This window comes from Chinchilla lanigera, unplaced genomic scaffold (assembly GCF_000276665.1).
Source record: "Chinchilla lanigera isolate Chin_1 unplaced genomic scaffold, ChiLan1.0 scaffold00047, whole genome shotgun sequence".
NCBI classification, from domain to species: domain Eukaryota; kingdom Metazoa; phylum Chordata; class Mammalia; order Rodentia; family Chinchillidae; genus Chinchilla; species Chinchilla lanigera.
In genome coordinates, this window is record NW_004955448.1 from 1,880,491 (window position 1) to 1,892,386 (window position 11,896).

General features: G+C 44.9%; 1 long non-coding RNA gene across 3 annotated transcripts in view; it reads left to right on the forward strand.

Annotated features, from left to right (window-relative positions):
* Positions 1-11,802, forward strand: part of LOC102026815 — a 28,888-nt gene extending 17,086 nt beyond the window's left edge. Inside the window, exons 3-5 of one of the 3 annotated variants that reach the window (XR_262456.2) lie at positions 7,656-7,830; positions 8,540-8,672; positions 10,821-11,802. This is a non-coding gene — a long non-coding RNA (uncharacterized LOC102026815). Of the gene's footprint in view, positions 1-7,655; positions 8,673-10,820 lie in introns of all 3 variants that reach the window. The other 2 variants (XR_001235790.1, XR_262457.2) reach the window with 2 other exon arrangements.
* The last annotated feature ends 94 nt before the right edge of the window (positions 11,803-11,896 follow it).

Here is an 11,896-nt window from a genome sequence, read left to right on the forward strand (position 1 = left end):
TGTTCTTTACCATAGTTCACCTGAGATATTTAGAATGTGTTATGGCTTGTGTCTAAAAGTCCCCTAAAGTGTCACACACTCATAGGTGGGGCTTTTGAGAGCTGGGTGGATCTAGGGCATGTGATACTGGGCTTAAGGGTGTGTGGTACTAACTTAGTCCACTGACTGGAATTAGCATAGTTCTGGATATGGATAATGGAAGCCCCACCCTGGGTGTGGGTGGCACTAAAGAAGAAGCTTATGGCCTGTGCGGACCATAAAGGGAGAAAGGGAAGGCAGTCTTGCTTTGCTGCTTGTTGCCTTCTACCTGCCACACCATGAACTGTTTCTCCTTTGTCATTCCACCCTGCCTTGGAGCCAACTGACTATGGACTGGAACCTCTACAAACTGTGAGCTGAAACAAGCCTGTCCTCTTTAACTTGTGAGTGTTGGGTATTTTGTCTCAGTAATGCAAAAAGTAACTAAGACAGAGTGCTAATAAAAGTAAGGGTACTTGATGCTAATTTGGCCTGTGTGGCTCTGATTACTGATACAGGAGAAAATATAACTCCTAACCTGCTAGATGACAGATGTGCTGAGTTTTGGTTCCCTGAAATCAAAGAATGAATTCCAAAGGACAAAGGAGGTTAAAAGTAGGAAAGGTTTATTGAGAGAGAGCTCCTGAGAGATAAGAGGAGTCCTAGAAGTTGGTTGCCACCAAGGTCCTTTGTCAGGGGTAGTTTATACAGCAAAGTTACAATGTGGATACAACATGGGTCAAACTATAATCAGTTATAGCACCCTTGGGGGAAGGGTTGGATCCAGATGCTCTGGCTACCCACCTGGGTGACTATATGCCTATATAGTCTATTTTCATATAGTCCATATGCCTATCTGGACTTCCTGGACCAGGTGTATAATTCCAAGTTACTGCTTATCCCTTAGGGAGGCATGTAGGTCTGGTCAGTGCATCTCTGTCTTGAGACTTGGTTTTCTTTAGAAGTGACTCTAATCAGGATTCTGATGTCTTCATTCTTTCCAATGACTTCTTGAGAGCCTAATCCCTCTCTGACTGTATATTAATTTCTATCTAACTTCACTGGCTATTATGTTACCAGTATCAAACCAGTGATTTTACACAGAAAGACCCTCAACATCAGTAACCATCAGGGACATAGGAAATAAAGCCATCATGAAATATTACTTCACACTCACTAAGATGGCTAGAGTGAAAAAGACAGACCATACCCAGTTTTGGGAAAAAATGGAGAAATTACATCCTGATGCACTGCTGGAGGAAATGAAAATAGTGCCAGGGTCTTAGTTATCTTTACGTTTTTTTGTTTTGTTTTGTTTTGTTTTTTCCGGTACTGGGAATCAAACTCATGACCTCCTGCTTGCCAGGCAGGCGCTGTGCCGCTGAGCTAAATCCCCAGCCCCGAGTGCCACTGTCTTAGGAAATGGTCTAGAAGTTCCTCAGTACTTTAAAGGTGGAATTACCTTATGACCCAGCAATTCTGTTTGTTTTACCCAACAGAGATACTATATGTGCACACAAAAAACTTGAATGTAGATTTTCATATAAGCATAATTTGTAATTATAAAAAAGTGTCAACAACCCAGATGTTCAGTAACTTATAAATGGATAAATAGAATGTGGCATGTCAATACAATGGAATATTACTTGACAGTAGAAATACTTATACATATTACAGCATGGATGAACCTTGAAAACATTGGGCTAGGCATGGTGGTACATGCCAGTAATACCAGCAATTTACCACCTTGCAAGATCCTTCCTTAAAAAAATTTTTTTTTAGAAAGGACTAGGGATGTAGCTCAGTGTAAAGACCTTGGGTCCAATCCACAGTAGAATGCAGACACACACACAGATACACACACACACACAACACACACACACACACACACCCGCACAGAAAGACAGAGCTCAAAAGAGGAAAGAGAAAGACACACTGTGCTGTGTCGGTATGCAGTCACAAAGGACCACATATTTGTGATTCTATTCGTATGAAATTCAGTGTATAAATAAGCTAATTATACAAATGAAAATTGAAAACTCTATGGACATGGAAACTCATTAGACAAGGAGAGCAGATTCATGGTTGTCCAGAATCCCTGGAGTTTGGGTAACTGCGGAGTGACTGCAAATGGGCATGTGTTTCTTTTAGGGATGATGAACACGATCTAAAATTGACTATGCTGTGCCTATTTCTGTGAATACACTAAAGACTATTGAGTTGTGTGCTTTAAAAAATTGTATGGTGTGTGAATTATACACCTTTTTTAAGGAACATAGTTCCTTTAGGAGGGCAAACTGAAAGCACCCGCCAAGGTGTTACTTACAACTAGCATAGAGATCCTGCAGCACTGACCTTCGCATCTGCACGTGAAGCTTCTTTCCAATGTCCTCCTCTCCGTGGCTCGTGCACCTGTTGATTCTGCTTTGCTCTGATGTGACCTTTGATGCCCTGCCCCTTAAATTGTGAGGCACTGCATAAGCTCAAGAGGAGCTAATACATCTCCCTTTCTAGAAGTATTGAGATTTAATACATGAAACACACTTAATTTCACACACTTAGCATTGTGCCTGGCACATGATAAAATAGCACTGGCCACTATCCTGACCAAAACTAGCAAACTTTTTATTGCTACAGGAAAAAATAGTGCCATGCCTCCTTCCACTCTACCTTCAACCTATTTCAATAAGGTGTAATAATGTAGATGAACATCAGGGGGCAGCATGCAATTGCAATAAACAAAAATCAGTATATTTGAAACTCAGACCAGAAGATGTAAAAAAGGTCTAGTTGAAAGTGAAATGTGTCCCTTTAATAGTGTCTTGTAGTATTTGTCCATAGGAGGGAGGTGTTGAGGGATATGGCTTCTGGCGGGACGCTGCATCATCCCTCAAATTCTCTCTCCATATGCCTGCCTTAGGAGGGCTTGCCACCAGTTCCTAACATCCTGTTCATTTACACACCTGTTCTCATAGAACACTTCCTTTTTCTGTAAGAAGGTTCTTCTGATGAGCGGCTCTGATGGGAGGCATTTGGAAGCCTTCCTTGGTAAGTGTTGCCTTACCAAAGTGCTTTAACACAGCATCTGGTCTCTGGGAGGTATCAGAGTGCTTCAAGCCCCGGGCTTCCCTGAGCTAGATGTGTACCTGCCTTCAGGCGAGTCCCTTAGGATGGGGAGCATGTCCCTTCTTCTTTGTGGCCCAGCAGTTTGAGATGCCTGGTGTGCCCTAGTGAAGCTAGATGGTGTCTGCTGGCCTAAACCGCTCCGTGAGCTGAAATGGGGAAAGGAGGGAAAATCATGACCCTTTTGGGTATAAACAGTGGGACTCTACAGTTAGAACCCCCTAGTGTGAATTGTCTTTCGTTATTTTTTATGAGTTGTTCACATTCATAATGGGTACACAAGCAAAACGAGTATTTGAAATACCCACAATCCTATGCAGTCCCTATTAACCGGGGGAATAGCACAGATTCTTTCCACCCCATGTCAGAGTATAACACATACATATGTGTGCGTATATACGATGTTTTACATTTATGGCAACACGGAACATAGTATTCCACTGTACGATGATACTATATTTAACCAATCCCTTTCTACTGGGAATTTAGGCTGTTTTAAAATTTTTGCTCTTTACAGAGCAGTCTGGTAAATATCCTTGTAGCTAAGTCTTAGCTCACATTCTTTAAGAGTGCCTTAGGATAAATTCCCAGAGGCAGAATTTCTCAGTGATGGGTAATTTACATTGTCACCAACAGTGACAGTGCCCTTGATCAGATGAAAAGTTTTAATTAAACATCACACCAGACTCTATAATTGTGTCTTAGTACTGACATCCTGCTCACAACATTTGGTGAACTCTGTGTTTGGTGATCCAGGCTGAGTCACATGAGAAAATAAATCTTAATCTCCCATCTTGCCTTTGATCTTTGTTCAGGAAAATCTAATTTACTACAAAAGCGTAAAAAAAGCAACCATGGAAGATACTCATATAAATGTGCCACAAGCATCAGGGGTAGACAGGAAGTCCTGTATGTCCTGGAGAAGTGCACGTCAGAGAAGTGTGAGGTGTTCCACAGCGCAGCTCCCATGGGATGGGTCCTGACAGAACTGTTAAAAATAAGCAGCCCACCTGCACCTTGCTTTCCAGGTGCATGGCTCTAGATTGCTTTACAGTTTCAAGGGTTTTCTTTTTTCTTTTGTCTGTCATTTCTTAGGCTGTTTGGAAATTAGAATGGAACTTCCCCATCAGTAGAGGACACCTTGTGGGTGACAACAAGAACTCCTCTTTCTGTCTTTCTTTCAAAATAGAAACAAAAGCACAATATGTACGTATATGTAAATGTCACATTTGTATGATTACTGAGTTTATTAAAATAAAGACTTTTAAAAATTATAAGATAGTACTTTACTAACTATATTTCTTTCTTAAAATAGACTATATTAACTCCTTAATAAAGAGTTGAGAAACAAAAAGCTTAAAAATGTGCATTATTTTCCATGAAAAAAAGGAACTAATGTTTGCCTAAGAAGGGTATTGATAGTAAACCATGTGCTTTTTGATCTCTAAATAACAAACCCCATTTGGCAAAAGACAAATTTATGCACTAGAAATGCTTCTTTTTTTTGTAGCAGGAATCGAACTCACAACCTCACTCTTGCTAGACAGGGCTATATTCCCAGCCCTAGAAATGCTTTTAGAGAGTAAGGTTTAACTCTGATCCAGAATTATGATTAAAATAATTATTAAAATACCATCAATTCTACCATAATGTATAGAAATGATTTAGCTTTCCTCCTCTTTTCCTAAAAAAACAAGTTGCTAATCATACCTGGCTGAGCCAAAGCAGTGAGATCTACTTTCTTATTAACTCTCACAGAGAAGCCTGCTTAGCTTGCATTTCAAGTTGTCTTCAGTAAACTCTGTTTTCTCGCAATGGCTGTGTTACCCTGATGAGTTCTCTGTAACGAAAACATGTTGGGAAATCTACTGCGGTATCTTGTTTCTCCATTTTCCTCTGGGGGCACCCGGCCAATGGGAGCCTCACAGGTGCAGGCAGTTGGAGACCTGTGAGCGACGGAGCTGCAGGGAGCAGTAGGGCTTAGCATTGCAGCCTAGCTGAGAATAGCCATTTCTGGTTCTTCCGGCTTCTTCCCTTGAGACTTGCCCTGGCTTTTCCTTTTTGTCCCTTTCCTTGTTGCCACGGCACTGGAGCCCCATGGGACAGGATGCTGCCTGCTGCCACCTGCTCTGCAACATCTGCGGTACCTTCACCGCCCAGATCTCCCTTTTGTTTAGGTCTTAAAGATCAGCGCACACAAAGAACCAAACATTTAAAATTGTGTGTACTGTGATTTCATCATGGAAAAGCTTAGGATTTTTATAGTGAGGTGTTTAGGAGTGGCTGCTGATGGCTGGAGGTAAGAGTAGAGGACTGCACTGTTGCTTTGGGGAGACTTGGCGGGGAGGCAAACACTACCTCAGGCCACCGCTGCCTCAGGCCACCGCTCGGTGCCATGTTAGGGCATTGCATAGATATCCTCAGTAGCTTTTAGTGGTTTACCAAATAAAGCTTTGGGCTGATATTCAAGGTACTCTAGAGTAGGACCTGACCCTGAATATTCCAGCCTTAACATCTCTGGCACAAAACAGATCTGCATGGATGCTACACATTCTCTTGGTTTAGCCCTTCTCTGAGCACTGCTACAGCAGCCAGCTTTGCATAGGCGCAGCCTGACAGCGCTGGCTTTGGCTGCACTGAGAACTGCTCCCTTTCTTCCTGCTGTCTTCTTGCCCGTAGTGAGGATCACAGATATTCTCACCTCCTGGTGGCTTTTGGGGCATGCAAGGGACTCATCATGCCATGGGAACTGGATGGTATAGGCCTTCTGTATCTTGGGGTGGCAACTCTCAGTCCCTCTGCACAACTCCCCCAAAGTCCTTAGCATGATCTAGTCCCAGTTGCCCGTGGTAGGGACCAGTTGCTGTCACTCCCTTATGTAGCTTCCTCTCTTTGCTTGTCCCCTGCCCTAGTCCTGCACTTCTACTGCCTGGGGTTACTTCCCAAAGAAATTTCATCTGCTTCTTCTGGGAAAACCACAGGTATTTATTTGCATTTTGTGTTCTATTACAGAAGATCACAGGGTAATTTATAAGAAAAGAAATTTATTTCTAGGCCACTGTTTCTTTTTTTTTTTTTTTTTTTTGGTTTTTCTCTGGTACCGGGAACCGAACTCACGACCTTGCGCTTGTCAGGCAGGCACTTTGCCATTGAGCTAAATCCCCAGCCCAAGAAATTTATTTCTGATATTTATGGGGGTTGAAGGTTCAGTGTCTAGACATTTGTGAGGCTATGAAGGTGCCTGTGTCTAGAAGGAGCCTTCTGGCTGTGTCATTCTGAGATAGGGAGGTCGGGCGTGGCAAAGCAGGTTGGGGGAATAAGCATGACCCAGATCCCAGGGCACAGGAGCAAAATAATTCTCAGTCCTGTACGAAGACTTGTGAGAACTCTCAATGTGAGGAATGGACAGAAGAGACAAGACGCCGTTCCGCACTTGCTGTCACGTCCCTTCGGGGCAGCTGCTGTGCACCCCAGGTTATACTTTTGTTTTAAATTTTTATTTTTCCTCTCTTTTACTTGGCCCAGGTTTGCTCTGCAGAGCCTGCGACTTCATTTTCAATTTTTCCTTCCTCAAATAAATGTAAAACTTTGCCACTGTTTTTGCTCGTTTCATTCAGTTCTTTGAGATGGAAAGAACACGGAAAGCACGTCCAGGAGACCCTGCCACTCCAAAGCCATGGCAGGAGGCAGGAGGCAGAGGGGAGGAGGACAACGGAGTAAATGGAGTTGGGGAGGGACAGGGGCTGAGCTTACAGTTTTATGTGGAACTACTCTGGTAGTAATGGCATTAATCTATTCCCACAGCAGTGGCATTAACCCATTGGAGAGGGCAGAGCCCTCAGGGCGCACTCACCTCATGAGGGAGCCCGCTCTCAACAGGGTTGCACTGGCGATTAAGTTTCTAGTGCATGAACTTTGGGGAACACACTCACGTTACAGCACTGTTCATCTGTGCGCCCTTTTAATGCCTACTTGGGGAACATCGAGTATGTTACCGGTCTGTGCAAGTCACTAAAATATAAGCGGGAATCAGACACAGGCTTTGCTCTTGAAAAAATTGTGGTTTAAGAGAGCAGAGAGATGACCAAGTGGCTGCATAAGGGGTGAATTCTGTTCCAGAGAACCAGCGCAGGGGACAGGGCCAGTGACCCAGCTTGGGGAGTCTGGGAGGTCATCTTAGGGGTGTCCTTCACAGGATGAGTATGCAGAGGTCGGCAGGAAGAAGGCAGGAATGACGTGCTCTGAGAGGACGTCTGGGCAGACTCGGTCATGACAGTGCAGTTTGAGAGCTGTGGGGCCTCTGGGGGCTGGAGTGGAGGCAGCCTGACGCAGGTACTCACAGGAAAGTCTGTCAAAGCCTGATGCTGTAACTCCACCACGCTGGCCCATGAAGTGATAGTTACTGCAGACGGGTGATGTGTACGTGGAGAGTTATTATACTTACCTTGTATGTACTTGTGTTTATTTGAACTTTCCATAATAAAACGTTTTTTAAAATGACATTAAAAACCCAGGTGCCTGCTGAGCCGCTCTTTCCGTGGCGCTAGTCTGGTCTGTACCGAATGAGGTGGCCCTCGCATCCAGGCTATCGCCGCTGACCAGAGCCGATGCCTCCAGGAATAGATTTGGGACAGGTCTGAGTCTGCTGCTGGGAAACTGGTGCTGCCTCACCCATCCTCGTGGTAATCTGTAAGGACTGTTTGTGGTGTTTCTTGCTCTTGGGGATAGCGGGCATGAAGAGTTTCCAGAACAATCAGGAGGGGCCGGAGGGTTCACCCTCACCCTGCAGGAGATGCCGCCCTCGCCAGGAGCGGGCTGTGTAATGTCCTGCTGGTGCATACTTTTGTTTTCTTTGCCATGAAACAACTCTCCAGTGGGCCTGTGGGTGTCTTTCCATTGCTCTCACGGTGGGTACCATGCAGCTGGGGGACAGCCCGGCGATCCCATTCTAGGTCACTGCACGGAGCAAGCAGCCGCTGGCGGAAGTTAAAAATTGGAGGACACAGGAAGGCTGCAGGCAGAGGCAGTGAGGATAAGAGGAGGGCAGGGAGAAGCAGGGACTGGTGTCAGAAGCAGAGAGGGTGGCTGAGTCACAGTGACACAGGGGCACCAGGAGCGGGGAGACTGAGGCTTGGGGTCCTCCGTGGGGCCGAGAGGAGCTTTCCGTTTTGACTGCATTCCGGACTTGCCACACCTTCTGGTGCGGTTGCTTTTATGCTCTCAGAAAGCAAAAATAGGACACGCTTCCTATTCCCACACACCTCCTGACTCAGGGCAGCGTCAGGAGATGCACCGCCTGGGTTCACCACTATCCTGTGAACATGGGCAAGTGATTGCCCGCACCGTGACTCAGTTCCCTCATTTGTAAATCATGCTGATGCTGGTGTCTCCTTCACAGGGTCGATGTAATGACTGAATGAGAGCGGATATAAACTGGGGAGAACACGGCACAGCTGACATACTCTTTCGGCAGCGGCAGTCTGTCTGGACAGGACATGAAATACGGGCAACTGAAGAGACCCTTTGCAAAGGTGTGAGTCTGCCACAGCGCACCCACAAAGGATGACAGGTGCCCTGGCTATCATGCCCAGGCCTCATGCGGTGAGGATGGAACAGTCACCAGAAACAGCTGCCTTGGAGAGGGACAGGAACCGTGGGGCTCTGTCCAGTGCAGCAGGCCAGGCTGGTGCGCCGCAGGGGCTGTGTATCCGCAAGCCTTCTCTTCTCTCTTGCTCTGGTCCCCTGTTCTGATCCCAAATGTCAGTCGACTTGGAGGCCAAATATTCAGATGTCAAAGGGCAAGGAAGTTGGGTAGACACGAACACAGAGGGCAGACAAGGGTGCCCGTCCAGCACACATGTTGGCTGGTGTTGCCTCGATGGTTGTTCTTATAACAGCCTGAGGACGGGAGTCTTCATTGCTTGCAAAGAAAACACCAACAGCCCAGCAATGGGAGAAACAGAAGAGCAATGGGAGACCACGCAGGTGAGCCTGAGGGGCCAGGCGGATCCCAGGCACTCATGACTGTCGGCTGGCGCCCGCTCTTCTCCTGCATTAGCCTGGGAAATCACCTTCAGGGGCGACAGACCTTTCCTCTTTGTGTCATGAGTGCTGAGCAGGACCAGGGCCACAGCACTGCAGGAACCTCTGACAGACACCAGGAACTTAGAGAACAGCTACTACAGTGGACAGGAGCAAGAGAAGGGAAAACCTGAGTGGGGAGGGATTTACCCTCACACGTGTCGGTAAGAGGACACGGAAGGTATGGCCTGGTTCGGGTCGAGGAGGAGCCGGGGCCCCTCCTCAAAGCTCCTCTTTCCCTACCCTCCGTTTATGCCACGTCCCGGCCTCCCAGATCTCGCCGATCGATAGCAGCTTCAGGAATAGCATTCTGTGTTACTGACAAGAACACTGAGGTTAAACATTCGCAAAGGGAGTGTCAGTGATTAGCAGGTCTGAATTTGAGTCCAGCTAGTGTTTGCAAAGCCCGAGATGTCTATCATCAAGTTAGCATTTCCCAGTCCGGTCATTGCAGTCTACTTCTGGAATTGTTCCACTTGTGTTACCTCCTGTATTATTATTTACTTAATATTTTCTTGAACTGTTATAAAAGGAGGACCAGAATCACCTACCAAAAACAGCAGGATAAAGAGCATATGCCAGGAGCCAGGGATATAGCTCAGCGGCACAAGTGCCTGCCTGGCAAGTGCCAGGTCCTGAGTTTGATTCACGGTACCAAAAAAAGAAAAAGAGCATAAGCCAGGTCTGCACCCTGGCTCACGCTAAGTTCCAGAGTAGAATGATTCTGAAATAACTTCATCACTTCCTTGTTTGGCTGGCCTGGGAGGCATCTGTCCGTCCGTCTGTCTGGGCTCTGAGACCTGTGTGACTGGATTTGTAAATGAACAGTGGCCGCAGGTATGTTGTAAATGTTTCAACAGGCTGTGAAAATATGTAGATGGGACAAACCACTCTGAAATAATCAGCAAGTTATAAGAGAATACATGCTAGTTTTTATTGTAAATTTCATACAGCCAGTTGGTTTCCTCAGAACGTTTTCATTGCTTTTTGCTGAACTGATACATCTGTCGCCGACCAGTGCTTGAAATTGGCAAATGAGCATAGCTATGACACAAACGGTTGGTTGATACTAGTAAGATGAAGACGAAGCTGCTTTAACTTTAGATGTTTGTAGGAATTTCCCTGGTTTATCAATGACACATCATTTTTACTGAATTAGGTAACAATTTTTGTGTCCTGGGAAGATATTTCTTCAGTTTTTTTGTTCTGTGTGCAATGTATGATTCCAAGTCTGACCAACTTTAACGTTAAAGCGCTATTATTATTAACATTTTTGCCTTCATTTTTTGAAGTCTAGACAACACGACCAATAATAAAAGTAAGAAATCAAACCCCAGTTTGTAGCATTTGCCCTTTCCTATGACTTAAATACTACTGCCACGGTCTCTATCCAGCCACCAATGTCACAGCGCTGAATCCAGAGCCGAGAGGACGTGAGCACAAGCACACCTTCTGCAGCATTTTCAGCATGAGATACGATAGATGTGAGCAGTTCTAGGAATCCAGACAGTAGCAAAACATAGCAACGTAGTTGGGAACGGGTGACTCTGTACTACTTTTGTTTTTGATAATTTTCATAATTTAATTTTCAATAACAGCTGTGCTTATCAACTGGCTCTCGAGATTCCTGTATATTCGACTTGTGGGTGCGCACCAGCTCTGGCTCACCATGGATTTGACCCTCATCTTCAAGCCGCTCGGGCTGCGTAGGTCCTCCTCGCAGAGCCGACGTCCAGAACAATTGCTGCTCCTCTCAGATGTGCACACGTCATTGCTTTGCTTCAAGAAAGCGCCGCATTTATGTCTTCACCTCCTACTTTTCTAAATCTACCTTCTCCTTCTTTCCTTTGTACTGACTGCTCCTGGGCATCCCTGAGTATACCATCCATGCCCCCCTCAGGACATTTGCACTTGCTATTTCTCCTGTTAGAGCTCAAAGACCTTCTCAGGTCTCAGAGCCCAAATCCTTTCCTCCAAATATCTACATGATTCATTCTCTTACCCTCCTCCTGTCTTTGCTCAAATGTCACCTTCTCACTGAGACACCCTGTTATAGTTGCAGGCCTGCTTTCCTCTACTCCCCTTCTGACCATCCTTCTTCCCTGCTTTACTTTTCTCCATAGCATTATCTTTACCATTATGTACTACACAGTGTAAATCTTTCCTTATATGATTTTATTGCCATTTCCCTCTATGGGAATGTAAATGACATAAAAGCTAGACTTTTTTTTAATATGTTTTTCTTGATCTGCTATCTATAGAATAGTGCACACCATAGATTATATTGAATAGTGGATTCCAGTAAATATATACTGAATACACAGAAGAATAAGTGGATGTTGCTTCAAGTCCTGAAGGCACCAGGTTACTAGTGCCAGATTTATTTCCATATAGTTAATAGTTTTAGTAAAATATAATTCATATACCATACAACTCATCCATTGGAAGTGTACAATTCGATAGTTTTTAGTATATTCAGAATTATGCAGTCATCACTAATATCAGAATTAGAACATTTTCTTTTTTTGGTACCGGGAATCAAACTCAGGACTTCATGCTTACTAGGCAGGTGCTGTACCACTGAGCTAAATCCCTGCCCTCAATTTTCTTTTCTTTCCATTTTCTTTTTCTTTCTTTCTTTCTTTCTTTTTTTTTTTCTTTTTTTTTTTTTTTT